Below are 16,893 nucleotides of genomic sequence, written 5' to 3'. Positions count from 1 at the left end.
CTGCAGTCTGTGAGAATGTCATTGTTTTCATCCTCCATGTCTCCGTCCCAGCCCTTCCACTGCAGTACGCACCAAGGACAGGAACACAGCACATGACAGAAATCCAGACCATACAGTCCAGTTTCTGGAACAAGCCACAAGCCCAGAGGAAAACCCATGCCAAGGATGAGAAATGAAGTAACATTCTCAACCTTCCACTTTCCCAGCTACCTTACTGAAAAAAAATTAGGTAGTAAGAAACCAACTCAATTCTAATCAGCTCACTCATGCACACCTGTCTTACCTATTGTAATTTGCTATTTCTTCAAAATTGATCATTCCCTCCTAATTTAAATGACTAGCACAGTTAAAGGGGTGAAAAGGTTGTCATTTGCTTGCTTGGGACTATCAAATAGCCCGAGGTTGAGTCACATATACAGAAGGACTCTAAGAGCAGGCCTGCAGAGCTAGGCATCATCACTATACCACAAACCACCCAGGCTCAGCTTCAGCCTACCAGAGAATGTCAGCATCCGGACTGCCTACGAGATGCCTGCATTTAGAGCCCGAAACCCTGCATTGCTTCCTAGAAATGACCTCTCTCTCTCTAAAAAAATAAAAGTCGCTTCAGGTTAAATCAGCCTCTTCTGAGCCTTCCCTCGATTAACCCTGTTTGCTGTATTTCCCTACTTCCTTCTCCACACTCACTTCTTTCTCTCAAATTACTTTCAACATCTATAAATACCTGGCTCCTTGTCTGGGCTTGAGTCAGCATGGTCTTCAGCCATCTTCCTGGGTTCACTGACCTCAGGCTCCAGCTCTGCACAGTTATCTGAAACTGGCTCAGATGGATTTTTTAACTGGTCAGAAATGATTTTTTTGTTCTTAGTCATAAAAGATATAAAGGGATCAAAAGCAATTTCTGGCCATTTTCACCCCACTTGGTCCAGTTTCTAGTGCTCACACAGGAGTAAGGCACTGCTGAGTGGGGGTTGGGGGCTCATGGTGCATCCGAAATGAGATGAAGCTGCGTCAAGTCTGCTCAGTAGACCAGTGGGGGACAAAAAGGACCTGATGCTAAGGACCATACCATTAGTAATGGTGATGCTGGAGGGGGAATCAGAAAGAACCTAATAGTCCATGAGGTAGGATCAAACCACTGTGGACCCCGGGGGAGGGGCTAACAGCCTGATGCTCAGTGACGCAGTATCTAATCATTCCTGTGAGACAGGAGGGGAAAGATGCTGATGTTCAGCAGATAGGAGCAAACCACTGTCGTGTGCAGGGAACTAAGTGGGGATGCTTTAATGGAAGATGCAATCAAACCACTCTAGATTATGAGCTGGATATCTAGAATGAAGAGTAAAAGCATAGAGCGCCTAATAATCTGTGAGACAGGAGCAGACCACTCTGGAGGTTTAGTGGAAAGGATGCTGTTCTGAGAAGCAGGACCAAACCACTAGGAAAAGGAGGGGAGAAGGAGAGAGCTAAAACCTCCTCAAGCAAATTTAGTTCCCCCTTGTGACATAAAAGAAGATCCAATATTCTGTGACACAGAATCAAATCCTGTTTTATGATTTATAATGGCTTTAATATACATTATCTCCTTTGCTCTTTACTTCGCCCTGATGGTTGGATCAGACCATCTTTCTACAAAAGCTTCTGCAGAAATTCTGAGCTGCTACTGAGGGTTGCTAGGCAACAGTGCAGCAGCTGCCCAGTGAACCTTGCCCTTATGACATTAACCCCTTAGTTTCTGAAAAGAAAATGAGATGTATGAAAAAAACGAGAAGCAAGTAGAGGCAATTATCAACAAATGCTAGTCAAGGAGGAGGTAAATCATGAACAAAGACTTAGCAAATTTAAATGTAGAAATGAGTGGGTGAGAAATGATGGATACACAGAAGAAGAAACATTTTGACACAGTGACCAATCCCTGGTCAGGCCTGTGAGTCTTTCTGTGACATCCTTAACCAGTACCTCTTGAATATTTTTTATATCTTTTTTTAAGGTAGTTGTTGTAACTTCCTGGGAAATGTATCCCATTTTCCTATAATTCTAGTTATTCTTTTTCCTATTTGAGCCAAATATCCGCATTTTGGCCCCATAGTTTGTGTTCTGTCTTCTAGAGCAGTGGTTAATAAAGGCAAACTAGAACTCACAGGTCATATTCAACCTATTGACTATGTTTGGGCAGAACAGAAGCTAAAAATGGTTTTGACATTATAAATATCCTTAAAAAAAACGCAAAGGAAGGATTGAGTGCCCCTTTGTTTATATACTCACAGGGTTGCTTCCCAGTCACCAAAGCAGAGTTGAATAGGCACACAGAAACCAGGAGAGCTCTCAAAATCATAACGTGCACTGCCTGGCTCCTTTGACAATAAGTGTGCCAAATCTCAGGAGGGTTGCTTTTTTAGCTGGGAAAGATAACTGGTCCTAGAGCTTGGTGTCCGTTCACTTAGGAGACCTCAGGTACTTTTGATATTATATGTCAGCCCTTGCTCTACATTCATGCCTTATTGGACTGGACTACTGGAGAAGAGGTGAGGTCTGACCTGAGATTGAGGGGCCATGCAAAGAAGCTAGTTCTTTCTGGTACTGATGCTGTGAGGTCCTTAGCTCCCCATTGTGCCTGCCTTCATGGGCTCAGAGCTAAATAGCCTGGTCAGGAAGACAAAGTCCACAGTGATGTCTGCCAGGCATCCAGTCCCATTTTCCATGGCCTCTGTTGATCCTGGAGCCAACCTTCAGGCTGGATTCAACAGATTCAGGATGAAAATAGGCGCTTGGCCGGGCAGGCTGGCTTTCCACAAAGTGCTCTTTTCCCCAATGGCCAAAGCAAACGCTGCAGGCTGGGGCTAACAGCCAGCCAGCCGCTCCCCGACCTCTGCAGGCCAGCACCAAGGAGGCCCAGAGTCAACAGAGCACGCACAGGTCTGCTATTTCATTCCTCCTTAATTACTCCGACATCAGATTTCCCTTCAGTGAATCTGAAAACCAAACAGAACTGAAGGCCACTCTCGCCTCTAGGAAAATGCCAGACATCATCTATGAGCCTCAACTTCAAAGATTCACTCTCTCCAACCCCTCAGGTCCCTTTCTGAAGCCTCAGTTTAAACTGATTGCTTCTGTTTCCTTAAGAGAAGGAAGGATGTTTGCAGGAATGAGCTAACAGCACCCCGTGTTCTGGCCGGCTCACAGGCCAAACAGAGAATAAAAACAGTCAGAACAATCATTCTTCCTGAATTAGGTAGCTGGTCTCCCCTCACTGTGAGGAGAGCTTGGCTAAGAGCCAGGATTCGGATTCTGGGTGAGAAGGAGGGCATGGAGAAAGGAAGAGAGGGAAAACAAAGGAAAAGGAGAGAAAGGCCAGGAAGAGAGTGAAAAAAAAAAAAAAAAAACTTGCTTGGCTGGTTTTGTTTTGTAGTACTGAAGCCTGAACACAAAGCCCCATAGAGACTAGGTAAGTAGTCTATCAACAGAGATACAATCGCTAGTCCTTTTACTTCTTGTTTTGAAACAGGGTCTAAGTTGCCCAGGGTGGCTCAGAACTCAGCTGGTAGCCCAGGCAAGTCTTGAATAATAATATATAATATGAATAATATATAAATTGAATATTATATATAGCAAATATAAATGTGATCCTTCAGCCTCAGCCTCCAAAGTAACTGGTATTACAGACCCAGCAAAGAAAAATGTGTTCATCTAGTACATAAAATCTCTTTTAAAGCAATGACTTGTGATCAGTGAGTGATGGGGGTAGGGGAGCAAACCTAGAAAATGACACTTCATTAGTTATGAACTTTCCTTGAGTGTTCATGTAGAAACTAAGCTTCCAAAGAACCTTTCTCTAATAATAACAATAGACCTCTCCCAATAAATAACCATCCTGTAATTAATAAGAAATATGTTCCCAACAATTTTTTTTTTCTTTTTAAGCGGGTCATCATTGTACCCCATGGTGACAGACAACTCACAAGTTTATTGTAAGATATTTTAAATTTTTCAGTGAAACATATAGCTCATAAACTAGTACTGTTGCCATTTTTTCCACCTAATTTCTAAATAAATACAAATGCAACACAGTTCTTTTCACTTAGTGGTGCCATCAAGAAAATTACTGAGGCAATGAGAGTACAATAAACAGAAAAAGTACTTGGCATTTTTGTATATGCACTACATGTATTATTTCATGTAACCTCTAGTTATTATGAGGTAAGTTCAAGTATTGTTTCCATTTCTTTCATAAAGAAACTAAGCCTCCATTTTCTCAGGGTACCCAGGCAAGCAACAAGGTGAGAAATCTATTGTGGGAAACACCAGAGACTGTTTTCTTACCCTGTTCATAAGACTAGTTCTGCATAATTAGCCTAGGCATATTGAAGGCATAGGATGAGGGGAATGTCTTCAGAAGAAAGATTGTCCTCTAAGCTGCAGAAATACTAGTACTATTCTAGATGTCCAGAATTATCTTATTTCTAGATCAACATACATACTATAAGAGGTAAAAGAAAAGAGGTGTTACTTAAAAATACATGCTACTTGGTCATAGTGGATAATATCTTCGATGTGTTCTTGTATTCGGTTTGCAAGTATTTTGTTAAGCATTTTTGCATCAATGTTCATAAGGGATATTGGCCTGAAATTCTCTTTCTTTGTTGAGTCTTTGTGAGGTTTAGGTACCAAGGTGACTGTGGCTTCATAGAATGAGTTTGGTAATGTTCCTTCTGTTTCTATTTTGTGGAATAGTTTGAAGAGAATTGGAATTAGCTCTTCTTTGAAGGTCTGGTAGAATTCTGCGCTGAAGCCATCTGGTCCTGGGCTTTTTTTGGATGGGAGACTTTTGATGACTGCTTCTATTTCTTTGGGGGATATAAGACTATTTAATTGATTTACCTGGTCCTGATTCAGCTTTGGTAAGTCGAATCGATCAAGAAAATTGTCCATTTCATTTAGATTTTCAAATTTTATGGCATATAGACTTTTGAAGTAAGTCTTAATGATTGTTTGGATTTCCTCACTGTCTGTAGTTATGTCCCCCTTTTCATTTCTGATTTTGTTGATTTGGGTGGTGTCTCTCTGCCTTTTAGTTAGCTTGGCTAAGGGTTTGTCGATCTTGTTGATTTTCTCAAAGAACCAGCTCTTGGTTTCATTGATTCTTTGAATTGTTTTATTTGTTTCTAATTGATTGATTTCATCCCTGAGTAAAGTGGGGAATACCCTAGAACTCATTGGTACAGGAGAAAACTTCCTGAACAGAACACCAACAGCACAGGCTCTAAGAGCAACAATCAATAAATGGGACCTCATGAAACTGAAAAGCTTCTGTAAAGCAAAGGACACCGTCATCAAAACAAAGCGACCGCCTACAGATTGGGAAAGAATCTTCACCAACCCTTTATCTGACAGAGGACTCATATCCAGTATATATAAAGAACTAAAGAAGATGAAAAGCAGCAAACCAAGTAATCCACTTAAAAAATGGGGAACAGAGCTAAACAGAGAATTCTCTGTAGAGGAATATCAAATGGCAGAGAAGCACTTAAAGAAATGCTCAACCTCATTAGCTATTAGGGAAATGCAAATCAAAACAACCCTGAGATTTCACCTTACACCCATCAGAATGGCCAAGATCAAAAACTCAAGTGACAACACATGCTGGAGAGGTTGTGGAGAAAGGGGAACCCTTCGCCACTGCTGGTGGGAATGTAAACTTGTACAACCACTCTGGAAATCAATCTGGCGCTTTCTCAGACAACTAGGAATAGTGCATCCTCAAGATCCAGCCATACCACTCCTAGGTATATATCGAAAAGAGGCTCAAGTACACAAAAAGGACATTTGCTCAACCATGTTTGTAGCAGCTTTATTTGTAATAGCCAGAAGCTGGAAACAGCCCAGATGCCCCTCAACTGAAGAATGGATGCAGAAACTGTGGTACATCTATACAATGGAGTATTACTCAGCAATGAAAAATAAGGAAATCATGAAATTTGCAGGTAAATGGTGGGACCTGAAAAGGATCATCCTGAGTGAGTTGTCCCAGAAGCAAAAAGACACACACGGTATATACTCAATCATAAAAACATACAACATAGGATAAACCCACTAAAATCTGTACATCTAAACAAACTAAGCAAAAGAGAGGACCCTAACTAAAATGTTCAATCCCCATCCTGAAAGGCAAAGAGGAAGGACATCAGAAGAAGAAGAAAACAGGAAACAACCTAGGAACCTGCTACAGAGGGCCTCTGAAAGCCAGAAGAAGAAAACAGGAAACAACCTCGGAACCTGCCACAGAGGGCCTCTGAAAGGCTCTGCCATGCAGACTGTCAAAGCAGATGCTGAGCCCGATGGCCAACTGTCGGGCAGAGTGAATGGAATTTTATGTAAGTTGATGAGAACTGATAAACTAAGATCAGAAAGAAGGAGAGGAGAACCTCCCCTGTCAGTGGACTTGGGGAGAGGCATGCATGCAGAAAGGGGAGGGAGGGTGGAGTCGGCAGGGGAGGAGGGAGGGGCTTATGGGGGATACAAAATGAATAAAGTGTAATTAATAAAAAATTTTGAAAAAGAAATAAAAGTGAACAAACAAACAAACAAAAAAGAATTGGGAAATAGTAAGAGCTGGAAAGGACAGGAACTCCACAAAGAGAGCAACAGAACAAGAAAATTTGAACACAGGGAACTTCCCAGAGACTCATACTCCAACCAAGGACTATGCATGGAGATAACCTAGAACCCTGACAATGCAGCCACTTCTGATGAGAACTGATAGACCAAGATCAGAAAGAAGGAGAGGAGGACCTCCACTATCAGTGGACTTGGGGAGGGGCATGCATGCAGAAAGGGGGGGGGGGGGAAGGGGGACTTATGGGGGATACAAAATTAATAAAGTGTAATTAATAAAAGTTAACTAAAAAATTAAAAAATAAATGCTAAATATAGGCAAGAATTAGGGTTCGCTTCAAACTATTTCAACTATTCAACTGCATTTGAACAAATTTGGGGGATCTCTGTGCTTTATGCACTTTTACCTTAATTTTTGTTTTATCACCCTATATTTGTTGTAAGTAGTATCATGATGGGTATAGTAAGGGCAACTTCTTCCAAGTATATAAAGTACTCTAATTATACCCGTTTTTTCATATCCTCTCTTTTGTCCTCCCTCTCCTCTTCTTTCTGCCAGCAACCTCCTTTATGCTTTTATGTCATAGATATGATCTTGTGTCTCTATATAAACTACAGGATCCATGAATGAGAAAAAACATACAATATTTGTTTGGCTCATTTCATTTAACATGATGACCTCAAGTGTAGTCCATTTCCAGCCAACAACATAATTTTATTCTTCATGGTTGAATAAAGCTCTATCATCCATATGTATCATATTCCCTTTATCCATTCATCTGTCAACAGATCCTGAGGCTGATCCTGTAACTTAGCTATTGTGAACAGTGCCCGATAAACATGAATGGCATGTGATATGTTGGCATAGTGTCTTCTGAGCACATAGCCATGATAGTACAAATGTGACTTTAAATTTTAATTACCTTGAATCATTTAAATTCATTTTTTTACAATAGTGAAAGAGCAATATCTCATGCCCAATGGAATATAAAATAGCCCTAATTGCTCTCCCCCAAAGTGGGAACAACAACAACAAAAATATCCAGAGAACCACAAAAGAAAGGAGTCAGTGTCATAGCTGAAATGGTGTATAGCCTGTTCAAACTCTGGGCTTTCCTGTCATGTGAGGATAAACTCTTTGACATTTTTTTGTCCATTTCAGTTGAGTTGGCCATAATTTGCAATCAAAACATCCTTTGCGGGAGTTACTTTCCTAAATCACTAAGCCCATGCATATATTAGAACCCAGTTTCAGTGTCAACTACCCACAGAAGACTAATTTGAACCACAAAAGACAATTTCTTTCACCATCCAATGTGTATTCATAGGCTATTTTGCACAATTTTTACTGGGTAACACATCACAGTGAGTTCTTTGTTTATAGTTACTTCTTAACTATGGTATTTCCCATTGTATAGTAAACCTGTAGTGCCTTACAAAGTGTCAAAAGATGCTTCAAAAACTGAAGTCAAATGTTAATCATTCAGTTTCCCTGCTGCTGGTGGGCGGGATGATTCACAGCAAGCCCTATTCTTAATACAACTTCTGGTGGCTCAAGAACTTGACCTTTCAGCTCTAGGCACAGCTCTAGGAATAATTATGATAATAATGGTAAAATTCAGTCTGCTAGACCAGCATCCAGCACTCCACACCAAACCTGACAGGAAAAGTCAGTGGAGAAATTGCTGGCATGAACCATGGCCTCAGTGAACCCAGCACACAGATGGTAAAAGTGTCCCAATGACTACCATAAATGTGGTCAACTAATTACAGTCAGAGTACCACAAAGATATTTACAGGAAGGACCCCAAATCTTAGTACCCTTCCAATCCTAGATCCAAGGATGTAATTGTGTCAGAAATTGAACTGTTGTGATAGCTGAAAGCTCTGGCCATTGTCATACTCTGATGTCTCTCAGAGCAGGCAATAGCTCCTTCCTTCTAAATGCCCACATGGCTATACATATTCTTCCGCTACCACTTAGTCTGTTGACTTAGTCTGTTGATTCTGTGGATGGATCCACAGAATCCATCTGTGGATTCTGTTTCTCAGCAGATTTTGAGTTTCTCTCATCTTCTGCATCCCTTTGACCTAGCAGAAAACTTCAAATAGAACAGCTTCCCAGACGTGCTTTACATTTTTCTAGTAGGTATGTATTTTTATTTTCATTCTCGGGTGTTGGAAAACATTTTAGATTAATAAAAGAACAGAAAAAGTTTATAATAATATAGTGTTCAAATACAAATCCAAGATAAAATTATAGTTTTCAAAGTATGAAATATAGAATTCTCTTTAGGTGAAAATTTGTTTATTAAGATAGTGGAGCAGTCTTATTAACATAATACTTTTGTTTTTGTGTGTGAATATTTGTGCTCACATATGTATGTAAGTATGTATGCACAGGTATGTGGAGATCAGAAGTCAAGGTTAGGAGTCTTCATCAATTACTTCCTACCTTAGTTTTCGGACCGGGTCTCACACTAAAGTTGGAACTCACCAATTCAGACAATCTGTTTGGCCTCCAAACTCTAGGGATCCATCCTCCTGTCTCTGCTTCCCCAGCTAGGGTCACAGGTGTGTACATCACACCCTGCCTTTTACAAGGGGGCTGGAGAATCTTATTCTGTTGGTATGCTTGTACATAAGTACTTTACTGACTATGCCTGCAGCACATCTATTAAGCTCTCTCCTCAGCTGCCAATTCTTTTATTTCAAAGAACAGATTGCACAAACTTTCATGAAAACTAACTGACTAATCACCGACACTGAAAAAAAAAACATTCAGGGTCCATATTTTTAATGTTAACAGACTCTAGTAGATATATTTGTTCAATATAGTGCCACATCTACTTTCCCTTTAAACCAGACTGAGACAATGTTGGAGGTGAATATTTGCTGAATAATATCAATGTGTTTGTTGTGCAATTGCAAAACTAGGAGCATAATCTTGAGAACTAGTGGTTCTCAATATGTGCCCCTGGGATCAGGAGAATCCTTTTAGAAAATTTACAAGTTCACCCTATTTTCATAAGAATGTTGCAGTTTTTTTTTTTTTTTCCTAAGATGAGCATACACTGCTGTACCAGAGGCAGTGGTGGTAAAACCATAGGGCCTTAACATGAGTCCAGGTGGAAAACCAAAATGTGTTAGTACACATTTAGGGAACGTCTCATCTTGTATAAAGATTGTTATTGTTATCGTTATTGAAGTGCTTTTTAAAAAATTATAACCAGAGATCCAAGATTGAGGCACCAACTACTCAGGGTATCTGAACAGCAGCTCAGCAGTGAGAGCAGGGTGACTAGCAGGCCGTACTGTGGACCACAAAACCCCAATGTCTGTGTTTCTCAGATGAGTGGATATTCTAAGGTCCATCTTCAGGACACCAGAATTATACCGGAAAAAAATTCCCGGGCTCCCTCCTGGCACTGCTACAACAGCAGCTGTGAACAGGGCTCTTACCCTGCAGCCTTAAGCCACCAGCTCAAACCCACCATCTGTGATACCTTCCTAGGCCCAAAAGTGGTGGCACAAGCATGGCTCTGACCCCACAGCTTTAGGCCATGCGCTGCCCCATCCCACTTTCCATGAATACCTGGGAGCTGGTGGCTCAGACCTTGAGCATTCACTCTCACAACCTGTGGTGTGAATACCTTCCAAAGCCGGGCGCCCACCCTCACAGTTCTGTAGACACCTTCCGGGTACTACTGGTGGCTCCTGGTTCCAAACCAGGGAGTTCACACTCAATATCTTGTGGATACCGTCCTGGTCACAGCTGCTAGCTGTGCTCACTCTCTGTCCTGTGGTGAGGGTACTGCAGGGGAGGAACAACTCAACTCTGCCTACTCCCCACCTGCCTGGCTAGTCCAGGTCAAAATCAGCAGGCACAGCACAGACAGTGAACACAGAGGAAATGAGCTTTGCTTGGGACCCAGGTTCCATTCCCTACTATCTTAAGGAAGGCTGTGGGGCACTGGAGCAGCTTTAGGCACAGAGATCTATCTGCCAGCACTGCAGAAGCCTGGCTTACATAGGCCAGAAACAGTGAGCCCAGCACAGACAGAGAGCCCAGTGGAGCTGAGCTAGGCACCTAACCCAAGTTCTATTTTCCTCTTCCCCAAGGAGGCCTGTGGGGCACTGGAGCAGCTCTAGGCTCAGAGATATTTCTGCCTGATCCCCAGCAGCCTACCCCACCTGGGTCAGAAACAACAAGCCCAGCACAGCCAGTGAACCCAGCAGAGCTGAGTCAGGCCTGAAACCCAAATCCCATCCTCTGCCATCTTAAGGAAGCTTGTGGGACACTGGAGCAGTTTTAGACTCAGAGATCTTTCTGCCTGTGCCCAGGCTACCTGGCACACCTGGATCAAAAACAGTGAGCCAGCAGAGACAGTGATTCCAGGGTAGATCACTCGAGATTCCAGAGACAGATGGACCTAGTCTTCAGTACTGGCTCGAGGAGCAATCAGTGAAGGCTACAGACAACCAGATGGTTAGAGGCCAGTATAAGAATACAGGCACTCAAAACCAGGACATAATGGCTTCACCAGAATCTCCAGAAATCAACAAATATTCTATTGCAGCTGAAACACAGGAAAATTATCTTAAATCTATGATTATGCAGTAATATGAGGCACATAAAGAGGAAATAAACAAAAGATGGAGGCATATATAGAGGTACATAAAGAGGAAATGAACAACAACAACAAAAAAGCCATCAAAGAAAGACAGGAATCAACATTCAAATGGACAAAGGAAATGGTGCAAGACATGAAAACATAATTAGAATCAATAAAGAAAACACAGGGAAAACCCCGGAGTTGGAGAACGTAGAGAAGAGATCAGGAACCACAAAGATAAACATCACCAACAGAATACAAGAGATGGAAGAGAGAATCTCAGGTGCTGAGGATACAATTGCAGAAATTGATACATCTCTCAAAGAAAAAGTAAAATTAGAAAAGTTACAAACAGAAAACATCCAAGAGAGCAAAGACACCATGAAAACACTAACCCTAAGAATAATAAGAATAGATGAAAAAGAAGAGTCCAGGCTCCAATGTCCAGAAAATATTTTCAAGAAAATAATAGAAGAAAATTTCCCCAACCTTAAGAAAGAGATGGCCCTAAACATACAAGAGGCCTACAGAACACCAAATAGACTAGACCAGAAAAGAAACTCCTCCCACCACATAATAATCAAAACACTAAATCTACAGAACAAAGAAAAATATAAAAAGCAGCAAGGGAAAGAGGCCAAGTAACATATAAAGGTAGACCTATCAGAATGACACCAGACTTCTCAACAGACTAAGAAAGCCAAAAGGGCCTGGGCAGAGATCATGCACACACTAAGAGACCACAGATGCCAACCCAGACTCCTAAACCCAGCAAAACTTTCAATCAACATAGATGGAGAAAACAAAATATTCTACGACATAACTAAATTTAAATATATACACAGCAATACAGACCTACAAAAGATACTAGAAGAAAAACTAAAATCCAATGAGATCAACTACACCCAAGAAAACACAAGATATAGATACTTTCACCAAAAAAAAGCAAAAGAACATAAGCACACAGATACACAATCACCACCAACTCCACAAAAAAGGAACTAAAACTCATCGGTCACTAATATCTATTAATATCAATGGTCTCAACTCCCTAATAAAAAGACAGAGACTAACAGACTGGTTACAGAAACAGAATCCAACATTCTGCTACATTCAAGAAACACACCTCTGAAACAAAGATGAACACTACCTCAGAGTAAAGTGCTAGAAAAAGGTTTTCCAAGCAAATGGACAAAAAAGCAAGCTGGAGTAGCCATCTTAATATTGAATAAAATAGACTTTCAATGAAAACTAATCAAAAGAGATGGAAAGAGACACTACCTTCTCATCAAAGGAAAAAAAAAAAAACCACCGGGAGGGCATCACAATCTTGAACATCTATGCACCAAGTGCAAGGGCCCCTGCATTTGTCAAAGAAACATTATTGAAGATTAAACCACACATCGATCCAACACCTTAATAGTGGGAGACTTCAACACTCAACTCGCGCCAAGGGACAGATCATTGAGACAGAAGCTAAACAGAGAAATAATGATACTTACAGAGGTCTTAAATCATATGGATCTAATAAATGTCTACAGAACCTTTCACACAAACACAAACACCTTCTTCTCAGCACTTTCTCCAAAACTGACTATATAATCAGACACAAAGAAAGTCTCAACAGATACAAGAAAATTGAAATAATCCCTTGTATCATATCAGACCACCATGGTCTAAAACTAGACCTCAACAATAACAGAATTTTAAAAAAGCCTACACACACATGGAAACTGAACAACTCTCTGCTCAGTGACAAGTGGGTCTGGGAGGAAATAAGGAAAAAAATTAAAGACTTCTAGAATTCAATGAAAATGAAGGTACAACTTACCCTAACTTATAGGACACAAAGAAAGCAGCACGAAGAAGAAAGTTCAGAGCACTGAGCACCATCATAAAGAAATTTGAGGCCTCTCATACAAGCAAGTTAATGCTACACCTGAAAGCACTAGAAAAAGAAAAAGCAGACATACCCAAGAGGAGTAGATGGCTGGAAATAATCAAACTCAGGGATGAAATCAATAAATTAGAAACAATGAGAACAATTCAAAGAATCAACAAAACCAAGAGATGGTTCTTTGAGAAAATCAACAAAATAGACAAACCCTTAGCCAGACTAACTAAAAGGCAGAGGAACACTATCCAAATCAACAAAATGAGAAATAAAAAGAGATACATAACAATAGACACTGAGGAAATCCAAAGAATCATTAGGTCCTACTTCAAAAGCCTATATTCAACAAAATTTGAAAATCTAAATGAAATGGACAATTTTCTTGATAGATTCCACTTACCAAAGCTGAATCAAGATCAGGTAAATAAATTAAATAGTCCTATGTCTCCTAAGGAAATGGAAGTTCTCATCAAAAGTCTCTCATCAAAACAAAAAAACAAACAAAAAACAAAAACACAACCCAGGGACAGATGGTTTCGGTGCAGAATTCTACCAGACCTTCAAAGAAGAGCTAACACCAATATTCTTCAAACTATTCCACAAAATAGAAACAAAAGGAACATTACCAATCTCATTCTATGAAGTCACAGTCACCTTGATAACTAAACCGCACAAAGACCCTACAAAGAAAGAGAACTTCAGACCAATGTCACTTATGAACATTGACAGAAAAATACTCAATAAAATACTCACAAACCAAATCCAAGAATACATTAAAGATATTATCCATCACAACCAAATAGGATTCATCCCAGGCATACACGGGTGGCTCAACATACAAAAATGCATCAATGCAATCCACCACATAAACAAACTGAAAGAAAAAAACAAAACAAAAACAAACACTCATCTCCTTAGATGCTTAAAAGGCATTTGACAAAATTCAACAGCTGTTCATGTTTAAAGTTTTGAACACATCAGGGATACAAGGCACATAACTAAACAGAGTAAAAGCAGTATACAGCAAGCCTATAGCCAACATCAAACTAAATGGAGAGAAACTTAAATCAATTCCACTGAAATCAGGGACAAGGCATAGCTGCCCACTCCCCTTATCTCTTCAACATAGTTCTTTAAATATTAGCTACAAGGGAAACACAACTAAAGGAGATCAAGGGGATACAAATTGGAAAGGAAGAAAACAAAGTATCACTATTTGCAGATGATATGATAGTGTACATGAGTGACACTAAAAATCCTAACAAGGAACTCCTTCAGCTGATAAACACCTTCAGCAAAGTGGGTGGATACAAAATTAACTTTAAAAAAATCAGTAGCCCTCCTATATATAAAAGAGAAACTGCTGAGAAAGAAATTAGGGAAACAATGCCCATTTTAATAGCCACAAAAGATATAAAGTATCTTGGTGTAACTCTAACCAACCAAGTGAAAAACTTGTATGAAGAAAGAAATTGAAGAAGATATCAGAAGATGGAAATGTCTCCAATGCTCACGGATCAGTAGGATTAACATAATGAAAATGGTTTCCAAAAGCAATCTACAGATTCAATGCAGTTCCCATCAAATTACCAACACATTTTTTTACAGACCTTGAACGAACAATTCTCATTTACTATGGAATAACAAAAAACCCAGAATATCTAAAATAATCCTCTGCAATAAAAGATCTTCTGGAGGCATCTCTATCCCAGATCTCAAAGCTGTACTATAGAGCAACGGTAATAAAAACTGCATGATACTGGCATGGAAACATATTGGTGGACCAATGGAGTTTAATCAAAGACCCATAAATAAACTCACACACCTATAGAAATTTAATTTTTTTAACAAAGAAACCAAAACTGTACAATGAAAAGAAAGATAGCATCTTTAACAAATGGTGCTGGTCTAACGGGGCGTCTACATGGAGAAAAATGCAAATAGACCCATATTTATCACTCTCCATAAAACTAAAGTCCAAGTGGATCAAAGACCTCAACATAAAACTAGACACACTAAATCTGTTAGAAGAAAAAGTTGGGAAGAGCCTTGACCTCAATGGCACAGGAGACAACTTCCTGAACAGAACACCTACAGCACAGGCTCTAAGACCATCAATAAATGAGACCTTATGAAACTGAAAAGCTTCTGGAATGCAAAGGACACTGTCATCAGAACAAAATGATAGCCTACAGACTCGGAAAAGATCTTCATCAAACCCTACATCTAACAGAGGGCTAATATCAAGAATATATAAAGAACTCAAGAAATTGTAAACCTGGGAGCAGCCTTACTAGCCCACAGAGAAAGACAATGCAGCCAATCCTGATCAGACCTGATAGGCTAGGATCAGAGGACCTCCCCTATCAGTGGACTTGGGGAGGGGAATGGGAGAAGATGAGGGAGGGGGGATTGGGAAGGGGGGAGGGAGGGGGCTACAGCTGGTATACAAAATAAATAAACTGTAATTAATAAAAAAAGAAATAATTTTAAAAAAAGTGAAACACCAACAAACCAAGTAATCCAATTTAAAATGGGGTACAGAGTTAAAAAGAGAATTTTCAATAGAAAAATATCAAATGGCAGCGAAACAAATGTTCAATGTCTTTCGCCATCAAGGAAATACAAATCATATGACCCCAAGATTCAACCTCACATCCATCCTTATGGCTAAGATAAAAAATTCAAGGAATGACCCATGCTAGAGAGGCTGTGGAGAAAGGGGAACCATCCTCCATTACTGGTGGGAATGTAATCTTGTACAGCCACTTTGGAAATCAATCTGGAGCTTTTTCAGAAAATTAGGAATAGTGATACCTCAAGATACAGCTTTACCACTCCTGGGCATGTGTCTGAAAGGTGCTAAATCATACAAGGACATGTGTTCAGCTATGTTCATAGCAACATTATTCATAATAGCCAGAATCTGGAAATAACCTAGATGTCCCTCAACTGAAGAATGGATGCAGAAATTGTGGTACATTTACACAATGGAATACTACTCAGCAATTAAAAACAAGGAAATCATGAAATTTATAGGTAAATGATGGGAACCAGAAAATATCATCCTGAGTGAGGTAACCCAGAAGCAGAAAGACACATATGGTAAATACTCACTTATAAGTGTATATTAAACATATAAGATAGGATAAACATATGAAAATCTATATTCCTAAAGCTAAACAACAAACAGGACCCTATTGAAGAGGCTGAAACCTCACTCAGAAAGAAGGGCATACAGGATAAACAACAGAAGTAGAAGACAAGGAATAGGGCAGGAGCCTTCCACAGTGACCCTCTGAAAGACTCTATCCCATCAGGGTGTAAAAGGAGATACTGAGACACATAGCCAAGCTTTGGTCAGAGTGTAGGAAACCTATTGAAGAAGAGGGAGATAGAAAGACCTGGAGGGGACAGGAACTGCACAAGGAGAACAACAGAGCCAAAACACCTGGTCCCAGGGGAGCCTGCAGAATCTGATACTCCAGTCAAAGTCCATACATGGAGAGGACATAGACCCCCTGCTCAGTTTCCAAGTGGGTTCCCTAGTAAAGGGGACAGGGGCTGTCTCTGACATGAACTCAGTGGCCAGCTTTTTTATCACCTTCCCACAGAGGAAGATCGTGCAGCCAGCCCTAATGACACTTGATAGGCTAGGGTCAGATAGAAGGGGAGGAGGTCCTCCCTTATCAGTGGACTAGGGAAGGGGAATAGGGGGAGAAGAGGGAGGATGGGTGGGGCTGGGAAGAGATAGAGGAGGCTATAGCTGGG

General features: G+C 40.3%; 1 long non-coding RNA gene across 9 annotated transcripts in view; it reads right to left on the bottom strand.

Moving 5' to 3' along the window:
- The window catches only part of LOC132650065 (uncharacterized), a 227,937-nt gene extending 226,807 nt beyond the window's left edge, over nucleotides 1-1,130 (bottom strand). For 4 of the 9 annotated variants that reach the window (XR_009588418.1, XR_009588419.1, XR_009588425.1 and 1 more), the window contains exon 1: nucleotides 725-1,130. This is a non-coding gene — a long non-coding RNA (uncharacterized LOC132650065). The remainder of the gene's footprint in view (nucleotides 1-724) is intronic. The other 5 variants (XR_009588423.1, XR_009588421.1, XR_009588424.1 and 2 more) reach the window with 5 other exon arrangements.
- Nucleotides 1,131-16,893: the final 15,763 nt, after the last annotated feature.

The sequence above is a fragment of the Meriones unguiculatus genome, chromosome X (assembly GCF_030254825.1).
Source record: "Meriones unguiculatus strain TT.TT164.6M chromosome X, Bangor_MerUng_6.1, whole genome shotgun sequence".
NCBI classification, from domain to species: domain Eukaryota; kingdom Metazoa; phylum Chordata; class Mammalia; order Rodentia; family Muridae; genus Meriones; species Meriones unguiculatus.
Note: the sequence above shows the minus strand (reverse complement) of the source record. Positions and strands in the feature narration are given on the sequence as shown.